We start from the raw sequence: 22,457 nt of genomic DNA on the forward strand, positions 1-22,457 counted from the left end.
CTCTCTCTCTCTTAAATAGGCTCTTATGTGTTCAGGAATTCCTCTAAGATATTGTTCTAGGACTACTAACTCCTCAAGTTCGTCCATAGATTTAACTTTAGCAACCTCCAACCATCGTTTAAAACATCTTCTTACTTTGTAAGCATAATCCAAGAAAGTTATCTTGTCATCCTTTCTCAAAGATCTGAATCTTTCATTATAATATTCAGGGGTCATCTGGTAAACTTGTAGCACATTGTGTTTGAGTACCTTGTACTCTTTACACTGATCAGCTGATAAGGCTAAATAGGCACTTCTTCCTTTACCAATGAGAACACTCTGCAACAAGACTGAACATTTATCCTCTGACCATCCCATACCTTAAGCCACCTTTTCAAAGTGATCAAAAACTCATCTGGAGCTGCTTCTGTAAACCTTGGAATTAACTTCTGCACTCTTACTACATCAAATACAGGGTCTGAATTACCTTAAGTAGGGTTAGACGGTGTTACAGGTAACTTGGAACAAGCTTCTATTATTTTCATCTCTTTCATAATCTTCTTGCTTCCTTGCTCTTTCTCTTTCTGCCCTTTCTTCTCTTGCTCTTTCTTTTTCTTCTTCTGCTGCTTTTTCTTCTTCTCTTTCTTTTCTTTCTCTTTTCTCTTTGTCTTCTCTTTCTCTTTCTGCCTGCTTCTTCAGCTTAATCAAATTTTCTTCTGCTTCTAAATTATATGTCTAAGCTCTGCTTCTGCATCACTTTTCTCTTTCTTTTGCTCATGTTCATTTACAAATTCTGCCTCAGCTGCATTCAAGAACTCTTGTGCCTCTCCTAACTCTTCATCTATTTTACCAGAGTCCATCAATGCTTGGATTGCAATACATCTGATTTGTGCCTTAATCATACCACTAGACACATTACCCCAACATGCCACTGCTAAAGCAGTCCACTGTGCCTTAGTCAGGTTGGATTCAGATAACTCTTGGATGGAAGGAGCTGCTAAAAATTTCTGAACATTGAACAGAGCCATTTTCTCCAAGTTACTCAACTATAAAAAAAAACAAAGCAAAAATAACATGTGGTCACTCTCCTATCAAAATATAAACCTAACACCACCAGTATAAACCATAAACCAGAGTGATATTTTGTTTTGTTCCCGGGTCTCTGGGCACTAAATAATATAATGTCACGATGCATATCAAGTACCTGGTTATTAAACAACTAATCTCAAAATTCAAAAATTTACCTCACTTCAACCAGATACCTGAACTCTCATAACATTAAGAATTACGACTGAGTACTCTAAAGGTAACAGTGATCCCTTAAGAAAAGACTTATTTATTAATCACTTGAAAAATCAAACTAAGTTTATCAGAATATGTGTGAGGTATCAACAATTAAACTAGAAATATTCTAGAGTTAAAGGGCATCACTCCATCAAACAACTCTAACTGTTTCCTGGTCTTAATTCACTTTAGCAAAACTAAAGAACAAAACATGTTTATCACTTTCAGAATATTATGAGGTATCAACAATAAACAAGAAATATTCTAGAGTAAAGGGCATCACTCCATCACAAATTTTTAACTGTTTCCCTGGTCTTAACTCATTTTAGAAAAACTAGAAGAACAAAACATGTTTATCACTTTGCCTTAAACAACAATTAATCCTATTCACTAATGGTCAATAAATAAAACACTGTTTTTCTAAAAATATTAAATACAAAATATTTTTTTAATTAAAAATTTATAATTAGAATTCACAATCTGAAATATTTATTATTACTTGAAAATAACACAAAACCTAATTAATTCTTGTATTAAATTATGAAACAAAACTAATTCACAAAAACTTTATCAGAAATTTAAATTAATCAAGCAAAATTTAAACTATCAAGAATCACTCAAGATTTGAAAAGAAAACCTTAATAAATGAAAAATTAAATCAAGTATGCAATGTTAAATTACCAAGAAATTTTTAAAATGATATGTAAATAAATGTTACATCACAAACATAAAAAATGTAAAAATATGAAGAGATTGCAAACAGAAAAAACACACAATAATACACAAGATTTATCAATAATATTTCACTAAGGCAAAATTTCCTAACTTATTATACCATGGTATTAATAAGTAAAATTCACATTACCTTACACAAATTTGTGAAAAGCTCTGTAAAAACCCTTTGCAGCTGCGCTAATTTCACTAAACACACTTTTTACAAGGCGCCATTACAAATTAAATAATTTTACTAAATTCAGATGTCAAAAGTTAATACTAATATCAGTGACCACTAATATACTACGTTCTTTTTAAGAACGAGAGAGAGAGAGGGAACCAAACTGATTGATCTCGGAAATCAGAATAAAACAGATTTCAGAATTCCAGTAGCACGTGAAACAATTACATGACTTCATTAAGGCATTTTGGTTACAAGATACAAAAGAAAAGTTCTAGAAACAGGGAGGTGACGTCATTGAAGCATTCTGGGTGCGAGATACGAGAGAAAGTTCTAGAAGGAAGGAAGCAAAACGTTTTGAATGTAATCGGGACATGTTACTCTTTCTCTGAAAGGGGCGTACATGATCAGAACCATGTATGTAACATTGTGAAATCACTCGTACTCTTCTCGCACAGGACAAATCTTTTACAGAAATCTTTACACAATCGAAACATACTGCAATCGGCTAATTATGATTGACTTGTTTTATAAACAAGACGAAAACAGAGTTGATTCCCTGATCGAATCAGCAATTGTTATTCAAAACTGTCATCGCATAACCCAAAACAAAGCGCTCTCTCTTATCTCAACTGAGAACAACTGAAATGAAACAAGTCTTCGCTACGTTACTATTAAAATTATATGATATCAGTTCTAAATTATGCTATTAAGTTATTTAAATCATTAGTTCCTTTGAGATCTGATGCCAGACTAAATATGACACTTCAACAATCACTATCATTACATATAACACATGATAAATAAAATAGTAAATATATCAAAATATTGCATGATATGCATATTACAAACAACATCGTGATATATATATATATATATATATATATATATATATATATATATATATATATATATATATATATATATATATATATATATATATATATATACATACATATATATATATATATATATATATATATATATATATATATATATATATATATATATATATATATATATATATATATACATACATACATATATATATATATATATATATATATATATATATATATATATATATATATATATATATATATATATATATATATATATATATATATATTATATATATATATATATATATATATATATATATATATATATATATATATATATATATATATATATATATATATATATATATATATATATATATATTATATATATATATATTATATATATATATATATATATATATATATATATATATATATATATATATATATATATATATATATTCTTATGCTGTGGTTTTCATAATGCAGTAATCTCCCCGTGTGTATGTGTGAATTGTTGCATATGTTGTGGTGTAGAATAGATAGGGAAATTAAATAGAAAAGAGAGAGAGAGAGAGAGATAGAAAGAGAAAAAGTTAGGAGAGAGAAGGAGAGAGAAATAAGAGTAAAGAGAGAGGCAAAGAACACAGTGATAACGGCCAAATGCTGTTGTGTCGCGTTATCAATACCCGAGATGATTACATTGCAGTATATCGTGTTTAAGCCATAAAAACAGTCGTAAAAATGGGAAATAATGGCCTCTGATTGAAGCCAAGCAAAACATGAGTCAGCACAGTCTAAATGCTTACAACAGCTGATTCTATAGCCCCGCCTTCTCGGAAGGTGTTTTCGTGGAAGTTCCAGGAATTTGGGGTTGACCCAAGTGATATACTTCTTCAACCTCCAATCAATTATGTGTGGGAGGGTCTTTCCCACACCCTCCTAAGATCACCTCCTATCAAGTCCTCTAAGGAGAGATTTGAATCACACCCACTACAGTCCTTCCAATCAGCTACTTGAAGGGGAGGCCTTGCTGATTAATCCTTCCAATAAGGCTAGAAGGAGGTGGAGATTTGCAGATAGCAAGTTTCCTGAGGGTTCAACGAGTGAGAGACCGACGAGGAGAGGAGAGTCAGAACTGTGTCCTTCAAGGGAGAGTACTTCTCCCAATCGCTTCCGTGCTCCCCATATAGACTGATTCAAGAGTGATTCGTTTCTATCATTGTAACTTGTTAATTTTGTACTGATCTTTATAATATTAAGTACTAATTAAAGTGAAGAAATTACCGATCTCGTCTCTATACGCCTTTCTGAGAGATATCAATATTTAAAAGGAATAAATATACAAAGATAGCACATCATCCATGATTTATCTGAAGGACACCTCGAAAGAAACCAAGGTAAGAAAAGAAAGACTAAAATCTATGCAAACATAAAACGAAGGACGTAAAAAAAAAAGAATAATAAAAAACCATTACAATTGGTGGCAGCTAAAGTGGATCCAGAAGGCGAGACGAAACAAACGAACATTAATGAAATTATCAGTGCAATTATTTAAGTTACAGTGAAACGAAATTCTACAAAACGAACTTAGATTTTTTACGACGACGAACAAAATATATCAGAAGAAATAAAAATACTCCAGCGAATAGCAGCTTACAACAAGAATGTCGAGTGTGAATAAAACAGTTTAGTGCGTCCCGAAGCCAAAAACATTTTGAACTGTTACCGTCAACAAATTGAGCAAGACGCCGACAGCGATAATAAGCCCAGTGTTAGCGACATTGCATCGAGTGATTGAAGAAAAACAACGTACAAACTTTCAACAAGATTCCGAAAGCGGAAAACCACCGCGGAAAAACAACGCAGACGTAGTGATCCGACAGCGAAACATTCACCGCCGAATGAACAACATTTAGCGATATCACGATATCAACAACACAACACAGTAAGGAATTTACTGTCCACTCTCTCTCTTAATAAATAAGTGAAGATATATATATTTTTTTTGCATCTTGCTATAAGATTGAAGATTAAGAAAACTCTCTCTAGTGAATAAAATTCTTTTTGCATAAATACCAGCATTACTCTCTCTATGATAAATTAATTATTTAGTAAATAATTTAGATAGGGAATTAGCTATTTTTTTACTCGGTTGGTGATGATTATTTGAGAAGTTATATATGTAATTTTGTGTACTTATTATAATGAATTTTGATGATATGATGCCCAATTTCATATAAGAATTTATTTTGAGTATTGAAAAAGTTTTAATTGTGCACTTGAACTCAATAGAGAATTTAATTTTTTTTGTGTGACAATTTGACAAATTGTTTTTGATCTTGGTACAATATAACGAAAATATTTTTTGATTGATGTACTCTGAGTGAAAATTTTTTGTGTGTGGACATGCAACGAGTATTTGATGAATTACTGAACACTGTTAGACATTCACATTACGATTTAAGACCGTCGACAATTAGAAGAAGTCGAATTTCAAGACTAAATTCCCACTCCGCTGTAGTGCAAGGAAATACTAACAATAATAACACAAATAACCAGAACCAAAATAGTGTTAACCATTCTAATACTACTAACAATAATAATAATAGTAACAATACTAATAATACTCGCACATTACAATTTTTAATATGAATCAGGCGGCCGTCATAACAACCGCCACTCGCTTCTGTGGACAGGTGGATGATTCCAATCCTGACAAAAAGCAGACTCGAAGCCTATACTGTAAATCATTGGCTAGCAGATGCAGATAGTCGTATAATTTCAGGGGAATAACAGATGAAAGAGCTAAGATAAATGAAGCCTTGTTGCTCGTCAGCTCAGAACATGGAGACGCACATAAAACTTTGAATTCCACAAGTTTTAGCAAACTTAATAACTATGTAGAATTTAAAGAAATTTGTTTATCACTCTGGGAACCAGTAAATCAGACTGACGGTTTATATAACCTAACTAGATTTCTTAACCCACAATATAAAACAATTGCTAATTTGTATGCAAGCGTGGAGAATGCAATAGAGAAAATAAGCGAAGATTTAGAGAAGACAGGTATTACTATAGGAGACAAGGATCAGTTTGGGGCTAGTGCCCAGAAATTAGTTGAGCTACGGCATGTATTAAATTACGTGTCATTTGGAACCATATATAATATTCTTGGAGAAGAGGAAAAGAAAGCTTTCAGAAAAATAAAACTTGATCCCAGAAAAACAAGCCTTCAAACATTGAAGACAATGAGAGAAGAAATCCAAAGGAAAGAGATAAATCTATCCAAGGAATTCCTGGGAACAACAGAAGCACAAAATGAAAGGAAAGTCAGAAATAATAATCCTAATTTTAAACTGAATAATAAATTCTATGATAATTCCAGACAAGCAGGAAATAGACCAAATACCTTCCAAGGGAAATATGCCCAAAATACTAAAAAAGAAAATGGAATCCAGATCAAAGGGGAAGAAACAATCTAACAAAGAGTGGACCACACAAACCTTATAGATATGGTCAAAACTCAAACACAAACACTTCAACCCAAGTGAACTATTCCGCTCAAGGGGCGAGACCCAAGACAGCCTGAAAACTGCGGGTATACAAATCATTTTACAAATGAGTGTAGAAAACCTAGAATCTGCACGGTTTGTAAGAAAATAGGACATTTAACAAAGAATTGCTGGTTTAAAACACAAGAAGGAAATAAAGAAATAGTTGAATTAAGTAGTAACCGCTCAACATCAAATAAGTCTTCAAATCAATGACAATTTATCCCTACACAGAATACCACAAGAAAGTCCCTTCAAGAAGATAAATTAAGAGAAGAATTGGCAAATAGGAGAAGTGAAGGTTCATCCGCACTATCCATATTGCAGAGTAAAGAAGTCGTATTTTCCATGGATGAAGAAGAAATAATCAGAAAGGATTTACCTATCATTAAAATTCCAATACAGAATAAATTATGTACTGTCCTTATGGATTCAGGTAGTACTGTAAGCATAATAGATAAACACGCATTAACAAGTTACTTAGGCGTTAAAGAAACGCTAATTCAGGGTCAAAACAAGATAATAAAAGGAGTAGCGGGTAAACAGATAAAAGTTTAGGCAATGTGAACTTAGAAATAGACCTTTCGTCACATAAAACTGTTGAAAGTTTTATAGTTCTAGAAGACAGGTTCTTTCCCGCACAGGTGTTGTTCTCATATAAATTAATGAAGAAATGTGGAATTATACTGAATTGCCGAGAAGGAAGAATTAACGTTACACAAGATAATAAAAAGAGCGTATGCTTTACGCTTGAAGAGGAAAAGTTTCACCCAAATCTGATCAATTTGTCTGAGACGACTTCAACAAGCGACAAAGATATACAGAAAATAACCTGTCATCAAGAGAACAATCAAATTAAAATGAATGGTAACGGAAAGGAGGAATTTCCACAATTACAGACTAGAAAGTTAAGATGTGCACATCCAGAAATTATACCCTCCAACAAAAGAAGTGACCCAGAAATAAATAAAGGTGATCTCCAGTGTTCTGAATATGACAAGGAACAAGACATTTATGAGGATAATTATGCAGAGATAAATACAGAACATTATAGCAATGTAGTAATCAGCTATGATAATGAAGGAAATTAGTAAATGAGGTACTGTTGTTAAACAAAATAAATAAAGTAGATATAAAAGATATAATAGCAGTAACTGAAGAAACTAGTATAGATGCAGAACATTGTTACTTTGCAGAAACAAAGATGAGGAGGTATGTTGTGTAAGCACTGCTGATGATAATAAAGTACAATTAATACTAAACAGACAGGTAATTTTGCATCCAAAGTGTTTAACAAAAATACATCTAAGGGGAAAAGAAGAGATAGGAGTTAAAGATGTTCTTTTACTAAATGAAGAGTTACCAGAATTTGTCAGAATGGATAATTCTTTAGTCCACATGAAGGGTGATACTTGTGAAGTTTATGTCCAGAACTACTCAGATAACAAACTAACACTTTATGCAGGCATTATCTTTTGTAAAGGAATACCTATTAACAATCCATTACTAACATTAGAAGAAGAAGCATTTTTCTCTGTAACTGGTCAAACATCTGAATTAAGCAAAGAAGTGAATAAAACAGATTTTCCAGAAAACAAAGATAGATTAATTCAAGTATTAGAAAAATACAGAGATGTAATAGCAATAGAAGGAGATAAATTAGGTAGAACAAATGTCCTAAGGCATAAAATTGTATTAGATGATGGAACAAAACCATTCTTTATTCCTAATTACAGATTACCAATAAGCCAAAGACCCATAGTTGATAATTTGATAGAAGAAATGAAGAAAGATGGGGTAGTCATTCCTTCTAAATCTCCATATAATTCTCCATTACTACTTGTTCCAAAGAAAGATGGAAATTGAGACTTGTGATAGACTATAGAAAGTTAAATTCCAACACCATCCCCGATAGAATGCCAATGCCAGTGATTCAAGATATGTTAGCTCAGTTAGGAGGTGCAAGGATATTTTCATCTTTAGATTTACTTAGTGGATACTGGCAAGTACCTTTAGACGAAGAGTCGAAACCATTCACAGCCTTCAGCACACACAAGGAACACTTGCAATTTGAAGTCATGCCATTTGGACTCACTTCGGCTCCTTTAACGTTTGTTAGATTAATGCTTCAAATATTAGGGGATATAGAAAATGTTGCAGTTTACTTAGATGATGTTATCATTTTTAGCAAAGATTTAGAAAGTCACCTCAAAACATTAGAAATAGTCTTGGAAAGATTAAGAAGAGCAGGATTAAAAATCAAATTAAAGAAATGTCAATTCTTAATGAAATCCTTGGAATACTTAGGACATGTAATTAGTGAAGATGGTCTGCGAATGCAAGCAGGCAAGATAAAAGCAATAGTTGAATATCCAGCTCCTACCAATTTGAAAGCATTGAGAAGATTCCTAGGAATGGTAGGCTACTATAGACCTTTCATTAAAGGCTTTGCTACAATAGCCAAACCATTAACAGAATTAACAAAGAAAGATGTCAAATATGAATGGAATAAAGAACAAGAGACAGCTTTCCAAACACTAAAGAGTAAAATGACCAGGAATCCCGTACTAGTCTACCCAGATTTCTCGAAGGACTTTTACTTAGCCTGTGATGCATCAAGTACCGGGCTAGGGGCTGTATTATTACAAAAGGACAAAACAAGAATGAGAGCAGTATATTATGCCAGTAGAGTTTTGAGTGCTGCAGAGAAAAATTATAGCACAATAGAAAGAGAATGTTTAGCATTATACTGGGGTCTAAGGAAATTTAGACACATAATTTTAGGACATAAAGTCAATGTACTTACAGATCACAAACCAATTTGTGATTTGTTTAAGAAGAGAACTTTTACAAATAACATGAAGTTCAATAGATGGTTCATTAGTGTGTTAGAATTTGCACCAGAATTCAGATATATCCCAGGAAAATTTAATACACTAGCAGATGCATTATCCAGAGCCCAAGAAGAAACAGAGAAATGTATTACCACTAATACTTTTTGTTTTAGCTGTCAAGTGGTAGATTTAGATTTGGAAAGAGTACAAATACAGCAAGGAATGGATACAGAAATCAGGCATATAATAGGACAACTAATGACAGATGAATCTTTAAAACCTGATTTTGTTTTAATCAATGGATTATTGTATAAAAGACCAACAGAGAAGAATGGTTATTCTCGACTATACATCCCGAAAACACTAATCAGAGAAGTTTTAGAACTAACACACTCATACAAGTTAGCAGGACATCCAGGAATCAAAAAGACAACTAGAATCCTAACCAGAAACTATTTTTGGCCCCATTGTAGTGAGGATGCCAAGAACTTTGTACAAAATTGTGTAGTTTGTAATAGAAATAAAGGTAACGTAAATCCAAAAGCTCCACTTGAAAAATACCCATCAGAGTTGAATCCATTTCAGGTCGTATCTATGGACTTTTTAGGTCCATTTCCTACAACTGTTAGGGGGAATAAACAAATATTAGTCTTTTAGACTATCTAACAAGATATGTAGAGATTGTACCAGTAAGAAATAGAGATGCAATTACAGTAGCAGAAGCTCTTAAATCTAGAATTATTACGAGACATTCATGTCCCCAAGTTCTTCTTTCTGATAACGCAGCAGAATTTACTAGTGAACTTTTAAGAAAATTATGTGAATTTTATGAGATAAATAAATGTCAAATCACAGCATATAAACCAAGTTCAAATGGAGCAGTAGAAAGAACGAATCGTAAGATAAAGGATATCCTGAAAACTTTAGTTAAACCTAATACAGAAGACTGGGATTTAGCTTTGGAAGACGTACAGTTTACTATAAACAATACTGTAAATGAGACAGTAGGAGAATCACCACACTACTTGTTATACGGATACGAGAAGAGACTACCAAATGCGTTACTAGATGATGCAACACCACCCCGACATACTTATAACTACGATGACTATATTGCCTGGAAAACTAGACGTACATATGAAACGATCAAACAGACGAGGACTAGACTTAAGGAAGCTCAGAGTGTCCAAGCAAAAGTACTATGACAAAAATACAGCTAAACCAAAAATTGTAGTAGGTGCTCAGGTATATGTTCAGAATCATGTTCCAGAAGGTCCTAATGCAAAAGTATCCGCAAAGTTCCAAGGTCCTTATAGGGTATTAGAAGTGTTGAAGTTAAATAAGCTAAAGATCATAAGTGAGAGTGATCTCAAGGAAAGAATTGTTCATACCAATCATGTAAAGGTAATAAAAACAGACTCTTGGTCCAATAAGAGAATAGTTGAATTATTGAAAGAAGTTGAACAGGAACCAATAAATAACAAATACAATTTAAGAAAAAGATAAATTTATGTAAAGTGTTGAACTATTAGATATAAACAATGTGTAGGCATTAAAATACCTCATGTATACAGAATATCTGATAAGGCTTATTCTTACAGATACAAACATGCGGTTCTTCTTGGTTATCATAACACTGCTTTATGTGTCATCTGAGGTGGTGATCCGGAAGGGTGCACTACTAGAGAAAAAGGGATCTGTGAAATTAATAAAGGACTTGGGCATAGTGAGTATTGACATTACATCAGTGCTTATCAATGAAATGACATTGAAAGATGTCCAAAGGAATTAAAATCATTAATTAGGAAAAGTGAAAATAACAGTGTTTTACCATTGTTTGGAAAAACTAGATAATGACATAGGAAGTGTGTTAAATACAAGATCCAAACGATCCCTCTTACCTTTTATAGGAACAGCACTTAATCAATTATTTGGAGTCGCGACAGACTCTAATGTAGAAAAAGAAAGTGCCCGTATAGACAAACTGGAGAAATGGGCAGCAACTAGAGGCATTGTGTTAAATAAGATTATAAGCTCTCAAAACTTAAACAGTAATGAATTGAAAAAATAAAGAATTTATTAATCAAGTGAACACAAACATTACCAAAGAGATTAAGATAATAACAGATGAACAACATTTAAGTACATTTATGAACAATGTTAGAATTGTATTGCAAGACCATAAAGATCTATTAAATGCCATTTTGTTAGCCTATAAAGGAATATTAAGTCCAACATTAATAAACCCAAGAGAATTAGAGGGCATAATTAGTGATTTTTGGTAGAAGGACATTATACCCCTATGGTAAAGGATATAATGGTCTATTATAATTTGATAACCACCAAGGTAGTTAAGAATAAGATCCTTCTAATTCTACCTTTTAATCAAAAAGAGGCAGATGTACTGATGTCCATACATCCTTTTCCCATGTTGATAAAGGAAAACGTAATTATCTCAAATGTCAACCACATCAATTTTGCATTAGAAGAACATGGACTAATGATGTCATTTATTACTGATGCTCAATTAAGAGATTGTATACTTTGAAAGATAAAGAGTATATTTGCAACCTTGACAACCTGTATGAAACTACTAATGCCTATCCTTGTGTTCAAGAAATAATTGAAAACAAGAATCAAGAGACAGTACTGTGTACACAATTATCCAAACATGATTTTGTTTCCATTATAGTAGAACAGTCAGTTTTGTGTTTTCACTAAGTTCAGTAACAGCAACTATTAATTGCCATAATATAAGTACTGAAATTAATTTCAATAATGTCCATGCTTTTGATAAGACTTGCAAGTTAGTTATTCCTAATAAATTATATTATGAACCTCATGTCTTCACAGAAATCACAATCCATAAAAATAAGCCCTACATGAACTACTCTAGTGAAGTTAAAGAATTTAAACTGTCTCAGTTAGAGTTAAAACAAATAAATGAGTTGGCTTTAGTAGATGAATTTTTCTATTACAAAGAAAATGTTTCACCAATTCTGTCTCTGTTCAATTTGGTCATAATCATTATTGTAATAATAGTGTTTGCAATTTTGGTCAAACGTGTGGTAATTTCAAATGTTGAGCAGATTATAACAGAAATAAAGAGGACCAATGAAGAGTAAAATTATCTTATACAAATAATTTGCTGCTGAATTCTTTATGTATTATTGTTTGCATTGTGTGTTAAAACAATTAACCATTTTTACAGTATAACAATTCATTATGTATATATATATATATATATGTATGTATATGTATCTCTTTTGATTCATGATATAATATATGTGAATTTTCTACCATATATTCTTAATTGATTTTTTTGCATTAGTGCATTGACACAGTTTGTGCAATTTAAATATTTTTTGAGAATTGACTTGATGGGCAATCATATAAATGCTTTATTTTACTTGTGATTTTGCAATCATCCATTGAAATATATTCTTTTGTCACACTGAGGGCAGTGTGAGGTAGCGTGACCGAGTGATGTTGTGGTGTAGAATAGATAGGGAAATTAAATAGAAAAGAGAGAGAGAGAGAGAAGAGAAAGAGAAAAAGTTAGGAGAGAGAAGGAGAGAGAAATAAGAGTAAAGAGAGGCAAAGAACACAGTGATAACGGCCAAATGCTGTTGTGTCGCGTTATCAATACGCGAGATGATTACATTGCAGTATATCGTGTTTAAGCCATAAAAACAGTCGTAAAAATGGGAAACAATGGCCTCGCGATTGAAGCCAAGCAAAACATGAGTCAGCACAGTCTAAATGCTTACAACAGCTGATTCTATAGCCCCGCCTTCTCCGGAAGGTGTTTTCGTGGAAGTTCCAGGAATTTGGGGGTTGACCCAAGTGATATACTTCTTCAACCTCCAATCAATTATGTGTGGGAGGGGTCTTTCCCACACCCTCCTAAGATCACCTCCTATCAAGTCCTCTAAGGAGAGATTTGAATCACACCCACTACAGTCCTTCCAATCAGCTACTTGAAGGGGAGGCCTTGCTGATTAATCCTTCCAATAAGGCTAGAAGGAGGTGGAGATTTACAGATAGCAAGTTTCCTGAGGGTTCAACGAGTGAGAGACCGACGAGGAGAGGAGAGTCAGAACTGTGTCCTTCAAGGGAGAGTACTTCTCCCAATCGCTTCCGTGTTCCCCATATAGACTGATTCAAGAGTGATTCGTTTCTATCATTGTAACTTGTTAATTTTGTACTGATCTTTATAATATTAAGTACTAATTAAAGTGAAGAAATTACCGATCTCGTCTCTATACGCCTTTCTGAGAGATATCAATATTTAAAAGGAATAAATATACAAAGATAGCACATCATCCATGAAGCAATCTGAAGACACCTCGAAAGAAACCAAGGTAAGAAAAGAAAGACTAAAATCTATGCAAACATAAAACGAAGGACGTAAAAAAAAAAGAATAATAAAAAACCATTACACATACTGTGTAATTTTGTATTCAGAGTTAGCGTAAAGTTACAGTGATTAAACGCTGTATGGGTTGAGAGAGGACGGAAGGCGTGTAGAGAGGAGGGACAGAAGCTGATTGTTTAAAACTGCTTAAGTAATGCATTCCACTGGGACGCGATCAAAACACTGTGGGGTGGAAAATCCATTACGAAAGTTGCCTAACGTCATTCAGGAATGTTATATGAAACGATGTTTTCCATTCTTATTATAATAACTAGAGATTCTCTTGTTCTGAAACTATGTAATAATAAATATTATTATTAACTGTAATTCCACTTTGTCTCTAATTATCGTTTTTAAAGAGTTTTTTAAAACAGAGATCTCATCCAGAACCTGTTCACACATTCGCCCCACCCACCCGTCTGCGTATGGACACCATACAATCCTTACAAGGGGCACACATTCAGAGACCAAAAAGCGTTGCTGAAGGGAGATGCGCTCTCTCTCTCTCTCTCTCTCTCTCTCTCTCTCTCTCTCTCTCTCTCTCTCGCTCGCTCTCGGGATTACGAATGTCCCGTTTTAATGTAATTGATATTTTGGTAGACGATGGTCACTCATATCCTTTAACTGTTTAATTCCTTAGCAAATGTGTCTGAGTTATCTGAACAGTGTATTTTATTAAGTGTGTGTGTAACGGCACCTGATTAAAAACACGAAGCAATTTGGTACCAAGGTATTGTAACATAATTATTGGTTTAGTGCACTAAAAATAGTATTTGCAGTGGTTATATGTAAAGATACCTTTTCACCTTTTTAATATTTTTTCGCGTTATATGTTTTATGCTTTATCTTTTGAAGAGTTTTCTTTTATACATATATGTGATGTGTTTGCTATTGCCTTAATTTTTGCTTTACATTTTTTTGATATTTAATCTTTTGCAGAGTATATTTCTGTGTCTTTTGTATCCACATTTTATATGATTGATCTATTTGTCTTATTTTGTTTAACACTTGGGAATTGAAATTTTGTTACTTAACAATTTAAATTCTTCTTGAATAATTTTTTTTATTAATTAATAAATTAATTTCTGATTTAATTTTGACTGATGATTAATTCAGATTTAATCCAATTTTGTTTTGTTTTCAAGTAATAATAATTTCCCTGAGACTGTTAAATGTCATGTATAATCTTTGAATTTAGAAATAAATTTTTTTGTATTTAAAATATTATATCAGAGTTTCATTCACTGACCCACCAGTAATTTTGATTTGAATTAGAGACAGAGTGGTAAGTGAGATGTTTTCCTTCAAGTAACTGAAGTGAGCTCGAACCAGGAAATGAAATAAATAGAAATACTTCAACTTTTATAATGTTAATGGAGTGACGCCCTTAGATTTTACCTCACACCTGTTTAACGAACTTAATCTCCTTTCTTGCATGATTAATAAGTTTTATAAGGGATCACTGTTGCCTTTAGAGAAATCAGTCATTTTGTATGTGTGATGAGGGTTCAGGTGTCTGGCTTTTGTGAGGTAACTATAATTGTTGAACAAATGGCAAGTTTGGTAATCAAATATCAAGCACTTAGATACCAGGTTTGATTTGAAGAACAGACACTGGACACTCCGGGGGCACCATATATAAATGGTGCCCTAGACTCCGGGACAAGCACTTAGATACCAGGTTTGATTTGAAGAACAGACACTGAACACTTCATCACAATATATATATATATATATATATATATATATATATATATATATATATATATATATATATATATATATATATATATATATATATATAATGTGACCGCCCGCCATCTAGTGAGTGCAAAACTCACTAAATATGTATATATTTGTAATACCTCCTAAGTTTCTTCTTTAAAGTCCCTGTTCTGTCACTCCTTAAAATAACCTTGTTTCCTCCCTCTTCCTTAATGGAGAGAGGAATTTCAGCTCGTATCGTGTACATACCTATTTTGTCAGTGATCATATTATTATTATTATTCGTGTATTTGCTTGTTGGTGTTATTCATTATTTATTATTATTTTAATAGTGTCAAGTTGTAAGTTTATTCATATAATTATTTTTCTTATTTTGGTGTTGGGAAGTTTAATTATAATCATAAAAATTGTTCAAGTGTTTCTATAACCGGCATATTGACTATAATACATTCAGTGCTTATTTTATTTGAACAGTGGAGCAGTGTGCAATGTTGGTATCAGTATAACAATTATACATGAAGGGCTGAAACAGATATATTTTTTTTTGGCGATATATTTTTTTATATGTAAGTTGTTGTGGTGTACTGCAGGTCATCATTTCTTTAGCCTTTGTCACCAAGGTTAGGTACACTTCACAGCTTGGCTTCCTGGTTTGACAGTTGAGTATTAAATTTTGCCCTGGTCAAATTAAGGGCCGTGACATATATGGGGGCCTGTCCGGGATCTGTTTCTTCATTGTGTAACCTGATACCCATCTGAACACTCCTGCACGTAAGACTCCAATTATTGTGCGTAAGTTTATTTATATTGATTTTCATATTTCCTACAGTATGTACATGGTATCTCCTCTCCTGCTCCGTGAGCTCTCTAGGCATCTGTATTTTGGAGGAAATATCGGCAGCGTATTTTGTTAGTCGTTAGGGATCGGCAGTTGAGCCTGCCATCATTTAAGGCCCACCCCATCATACGAGCCACCCTCTTACGGACACATCTGGCTGCGACATCGGACGTCCTCATTTTTTTTTTCTCGTCCATCCGTGGTATTTACGCCTTCCTCGTCCGTCGGATCGTCTAAGATCCATCGTGATCAGCGTCCTTAATTGCGTTATTTGTACTTTGTAAAGTCTTTAACTTCATGGATAGCTGGGCACCCATCATTTATATTTTGTCTCTTAACTCTGTTAAACGTTTATAATTTTGTACTTTGTATTTCCGCGACCTCTACTAGTACGGTAGTTTCGCTCAGCATTATTGGTACTTCGTGAGTGACTTGTTCATTTTGCCACTACCACTATTTACGTCCGCGAACGCTGCTAGTACGGTAGTTTTCGCTCATCACTACCGATACCTCGCGAGTGACTTTGTTCATTTTGCCACTACCTTTATTCATCATTGGCATAAAGATATTTTTTGAACGTTAACGGGTGGTACTCGTAGTTTGGCTGTCTTAGGATTATATCGTGCTTATGTAGTTTTGTATAGTTTACAAGCTTCTCGTTATATATTAGATAGTTGTTCATAGTTTACAGTCAATTTGTTAGTTTCTTGTGATCGGTAAACATATGAAATATATTTTTGTGATTGCTAGTATTATGGTGCTTGCTGTCTTCTTATAGTATTGAGTGCTCTTATTGCCGAACAGTTGCTTAGTTTGTGATTTTTGCATTGAAAAATTTGAATAGGCTACCTTGTTGGATAGGTTAAGACAATTTGTCAGAATCAGATAAAATTGTCTAGCATAATCATAAGCATTATCTTTGCTCCTCTTGTGTATCAGCTTAAGTATCTAGTTTTCATCAGGGTTTCATAGTTTCCTCAGTTCTCTATTAACGTTCTTTTTGAAGTTTATAGTACTTGTTCCATATAATCTTGCGTTTTAGTAAGTATTCAGTCATAACTTTTACTTTCCATAATGTTCAATGTAGAGAAATTTTTGTCTACTAAAACCGAACTTCTAACCTTGCGTTATGCGAAGAAGCAGGAATTGCTGACCATTGCTAAACATTGGAATATAACTGTAGATCCATCTCATGTCAAAGGCCGATTAATCAATGATATTCTACAGTTCCTTATTCAGAAGAAAGCAGTTGATGAAGGCGATGAAGACGTGGAAGATCTACGAAGTCTTACAGGAGCAATTGCAACGCCTTCTGTTGATCAGAAATGGAGAAATTGAAACTGCAAATGCAAGTACTACAGTTGCAACGTCAAACAGAAGCTGAAAAAATCAAAGCAGAAAGAGAAGACTAGAGTTACACCATCAAGCGGAGGAAGCGAAACTTGCTCTAGAACTAGAACATCAACGACAGCTCAATGAGTTAGAAATAGAAAGGGAAACCAAAAGGGCTTCTATTCTCTAAAGACTAAACAAGATGAAAAGCAAATTCCTGATCCATTTGACCTTATAAAGGCAACCAAACTAGTACCAGAGTTCAATGAACGTGACCCCGAAGTCTTCTTTAAAACTTTCGAGGACACTGCCGCAACTTTAAACTGGCCTAAAGATAAGTGGGTTCTCCTCATCCGAAACCATCTTAAGGGTAAGGCATCTTTTGTTGCTTCTCAGTTATTAACTAACAAAGATTATGATTCTATTAAAGCTATATTGGATGCCTATGCCATTACTGTTGAGGATATCGGCAAAACTTCGAAACTCCTTCAAAAGTGCTTCACAGACATTTGTATAGTTCTGCGATCTGAAGATCCGGCAATTGAATAAATGGTTAAGTAAGGCAGAAGTGCAGGATTTTGACTCCTTTAAAAACTTAATTGTGTTAGAGGAATTAATCAGGAAGCTACCTTTAAATATAGCCACACACATAATGGATAAAGGCGAAACCAATGCACTGAAAGCTGCTAGCATTGCTGATGATTTTGCACTAATCCATAAATACAAACCTTCACAGTCCAAATCTGTATCCTCTCATAAATCTTATAAATATTCTTCACAGGTGTGTTCGTACTGCAAGAAGGAAGGTCATGATATTCAGCACTGCCCCTTGCCTTAATGTAAAAGATCTGACTGTGTGAAATCTGCCACCAGCAAACCTGAACAACCTTCCTCGAGAACTAATCAGTCCCATCAAAAGACTCTCCATGTAGCAATTCCAAAACAAGAGGAAGATCCATTCAAAGCATTTACCTGCGCAGGTATATTAAATGGTATACCTGTTGAGTGTTTAAGGGACACAGGTTCTACTCAGACAATTGTGAGCGTGACCAAAGATCTACCACTGGAACTAACTAATGAGTACATCACAGTTACAGATTTAACTACCAGCACCACTTTACCCTTAGTTAAGGTAAGGTTATGTTGTCCTTATTTTGACGGTGATACTGTCGTTGCAGTAACTGACAAACAATTACCTCATTCATCAGTGCAAGTAATCTTGGGTAACGACCTTGCTGGGTCAAAGGTACTTGACACAAATCTGATTATCACTGATCCTCAGATCATTTTTAATAAATAAAATACGGACAAACAGCCTACCAATGAAGCAGAGATAGTACAAGTTGCTACCAGGTCAGCCGAGAAGACGAAAAAGCAAACCTAGATAAGCAAAATAGAACTACAGCGGCACTAGACATCATCGATATCCATAAAGATGATTTCAAATATCATCAGAGGGCAGATCCCAGCTTAGCAGTTTGCTGGAAGAAAGTCTCAGACATTAATGATTTATCCAAAACTCCTTGTTTTTATCAGGATAAAGATTTTCTTTTCGCCTTTTCAGACCATCCAAATCTCCGTCCACCCATACATGGCTAGATCAACATCAACTTGTTGTACCTTCAGTCTTCCGAAAGTCATTGCTGGACTTGGCTCACTCCACCGAATCTCATTTGGGAATTCACAAAACTTTCGACAGATTGGCTGAGAACTTCTTCTGGCCAGGAATGAAGAAAGATGTGAAGGATTTCGTTCAACAGTGCCATCATTGTCAGGTCACCGGTAAGCCCAATGAGTCCATTCCACCTGCTCCTCTCCAACCCATTCCAGTGCCAAAAATCCATTTGATAACGTAATCATAGATTGCGTAGGGCCATTACCAAAAACGCGAAGGGAAATGAATATTTATTAACAGTATTATGTCCTACCACTAGATATCCTCTAGCAATTTTTATAAAAATATCCATGCAAAAACAATCATTGGACAGCTACTTAAAGTTTTTACCACCTTTGGGTTTCCTAAAGAACTCCAATGTGATCAAGGGACCAACTTCACCAGCAATCTTTTCAGGCAAGCAATGGCAGAATTCAGCATTTGTAATGTGTATGCCACAACATATCACCCACAGACTAATGGGGCCCTGGAACGTGTCCATCAAACGATAAAGAGCTTACTAAGGAAGTACATAAGTGAGACTTCAAAGACTTGGGATGAGGAACTAGATCTACTCATGTATATCTTGCATTGAAGTGTCCCTAATGACTCTACTGGTATATCCCCATTTGAGCTAATGTTGGCAGAAAGCCCAGAACAACCTTAAGTATGGTCAAAGAGGATATCATAAACAAAAGATAGAAACAGTCTCCAGCGTTTCCTCTTACCTAAGTGACCTCAAAGAGAAACTATTAAATATGTACAATTTTGCATTTAACAATATTTCAATTTCACAGGATAAGATGCAGAGATTGTATGATGGAAAGCTAAGGTGAGGTCCTTCCAGCCAGGTGAACGAGTACTGATCTACCATCCAATTGCAGGAGCACCTCTTCAAGAGAGATATATTGGGCCATACAGAAGTTATTCATAGACATGGTAAGGTAACCTACCTCATTAGTACTCCAGACCGTAAGAAAAATCACAACTAGTACATGTAAATCTGTTAAAATCCTACCATGGTCCTACTCAGTAATTGGTCACCTAGTATCTTCTGACTGCCATAAAGAAAAATTGGAACAACCTTGCCAGAAAGTGGATTCTGACTCCTCTAATGAAGATAACTTACTTTCATGGAAGGACTGTACAAACAGTGAGATATTAAATTCATTAAACTCTTTCTTAAATCAGTTGGAGCCTTCTCAAAAACAGGAACTAACTTCACTTTTACTTTCTTTTCCTGAGGTGTGCTCAGACCAACCCCAGGGCTGTACCATTATCAGTCATGACATCATGCTAGAACCAGGTGCTGTTCCCATACGCCAACCATTTTACCGTGTGGTAGGAAAAAGCTGGAGATATTGCTCCAGAAGTAAAGTATTTGCTTGATAATAACTTAGCAGAACCTAGTCTGTCTCCATGGGCGTCTCCATGCCTACTGGTACCTAAACCTAATGGACAGTATAGAATGTGTACAGATTATAGGAAAGTCAACAACATCACAAAGGATTCTTACCCTCTTCCCAGGATATCTGACATTCTTGATAATATTGGAAATGCTAAATATCTAAAATAGACCTCCTTAAAGGATATTACCAAGTCCCTCTTACTAATAAAGCTAAAGAAATATCTTCATTCATAACCCCTTTTGGGTTGTATTCTTACAGGGTCATGCCTTTCAGTTCTGCAATGCTCAGCCACCTTCCAGAGGTTGATGTCAGAGGTGATTAGAGATCTTGATAACACCTACATCTACATGGATGATTTAGTTGTTGCCACGAACACCTGGTCTGAACATTTGGATGCTTTAAAGAAACTTTTTCAACGGCTATCCACGGCTCAGTTAACCATAAATCTAGCTAAAAGTTCCTTTGGTTTAGGGAAGGTAACATATCTTGGGCATGTTATTGGAAATGGTAAGGTTATGCCTAAATGTACAAATGTACAGACTATTTTAGACTTTCCTCAGCCAACCACCCGATTAAGCAATTGAAATCTTTTCTTGGGATGGTTTCTTATTACTCAAAATTCATCAAAAACTTTTCCAACATAACTGCTGCTTTGTACTCATTAACATCTCCTAAAATTAACTTTGAATGGACTAGAGAACATACCTGTATATTTGATCAACTTAAATCAGTTATGACATCTTCACCCATACTTCAAACGCCTAACTTTAATAAACCCTTTTATCTACATGTAGATGCTTCCCGGAACTGGCTTTGGGGTCTTGATGCAGCAACATCAAAGTTCTTTGGCCACACCTCCTCCGCCTATGCATCATCTCATGCCCATTGCCTATTACTCGGGTACTTCAAAGGAGCCCAGACACGATGGGCAACAATTGAGAAAGGAGCTTTATGCCATAATCGCTGCTCTTCTCCACTTCAAACCGTATCTGGAGGGCAACCAGCACGTGATCATATACACAGACCACAACCCATTGATCTTCCTGGATCGAGCGAAATTGAAGAATAATAAGCTTCTACGATGGTCGTACATCCTCTCCGAATTCAACATTAAACTGCAAGCCATTCAGGGTCCACAAAATATATTGGCAGATACTCTCTCAGGATATCTCAAACTACATCCTAATCTGAACATGACTTGTTGGCCTGTCATGCGCTACTCTCTTCAGTTGCTCCACTTGTAGAGCCCTCTCAGGGGGTGGAATGTGACCGCCCGCCATCTAGTGAGTGCAAAACTCACTAAATATGTATATTTGTAATACCTCCTAAGTTTCTTCTTTAAAGTCCCTGTTCTGTCACTCCTTAAAATTACCTTGTTTCCTCCCTCTTCCTTAATGGAGAGAGGAATTTCAGCTCGTATCGTGTACATACCTATTTTGTCAGTGATCATATTATTATTATTATTCGTGTATTTGCTTATTGGTGTTATTCATTATTTATTATTTTAATAGTGTCAAGTTGTAAGAAGTTTATTCATATAATTATTTTCTTATTTTGGTGTTGGGAAGTTTTAATTATAATCATAAAAATCGTTCAAGTGTTTCTATAACCGGCATATTGACTATAATACATTCAGTGCTTATTTTATTTGAACAGTGGAGCAGTGTGCAGTGTTGGTATCAGTATAACAATTA

General features: G+C 34.3%; 1 long non-coding RNA gene across 1 annotated transcript; it reads left to right on the top strand.

The window, feature by feature from the left end:
• The first annotated feature begins 4,147 nt into the window (after positions 1 to 4,147).
• LOC136851643 (uncharacterized) lies at positions 4,148 to 12,796 on the top strand. Its single transcript, XR_010856940.1, has 2 exons — positions 4,148 to 4,948; positions 10,990 to 12,796. It is a non-coding gene; the product is annotated as an uncharacterized lncRNA (long non-coding RNA).
• The last annotated feature ends 9,661 nt before the right edge of the window (positions 12,797 to 22,457 follow it).

The sequence above is a fragment of the Macrobrachium rosenbergii genome, chromosome 23 (assembly GCF_040412425.1).
Source record: "Macrobrachium rosenbergii isolate ZJJX-2024 chromosome 23, ASM4041242v1, whole genome shotgun sequence".
Taxonomy (NCBI): domain Eukaryota; kingdom Metazoa; phylum Arthropoda; class Malacostraca; order Decapoda; family Palaemonidae; genus Macrobrachium; species Macrobrachium rosenbergii.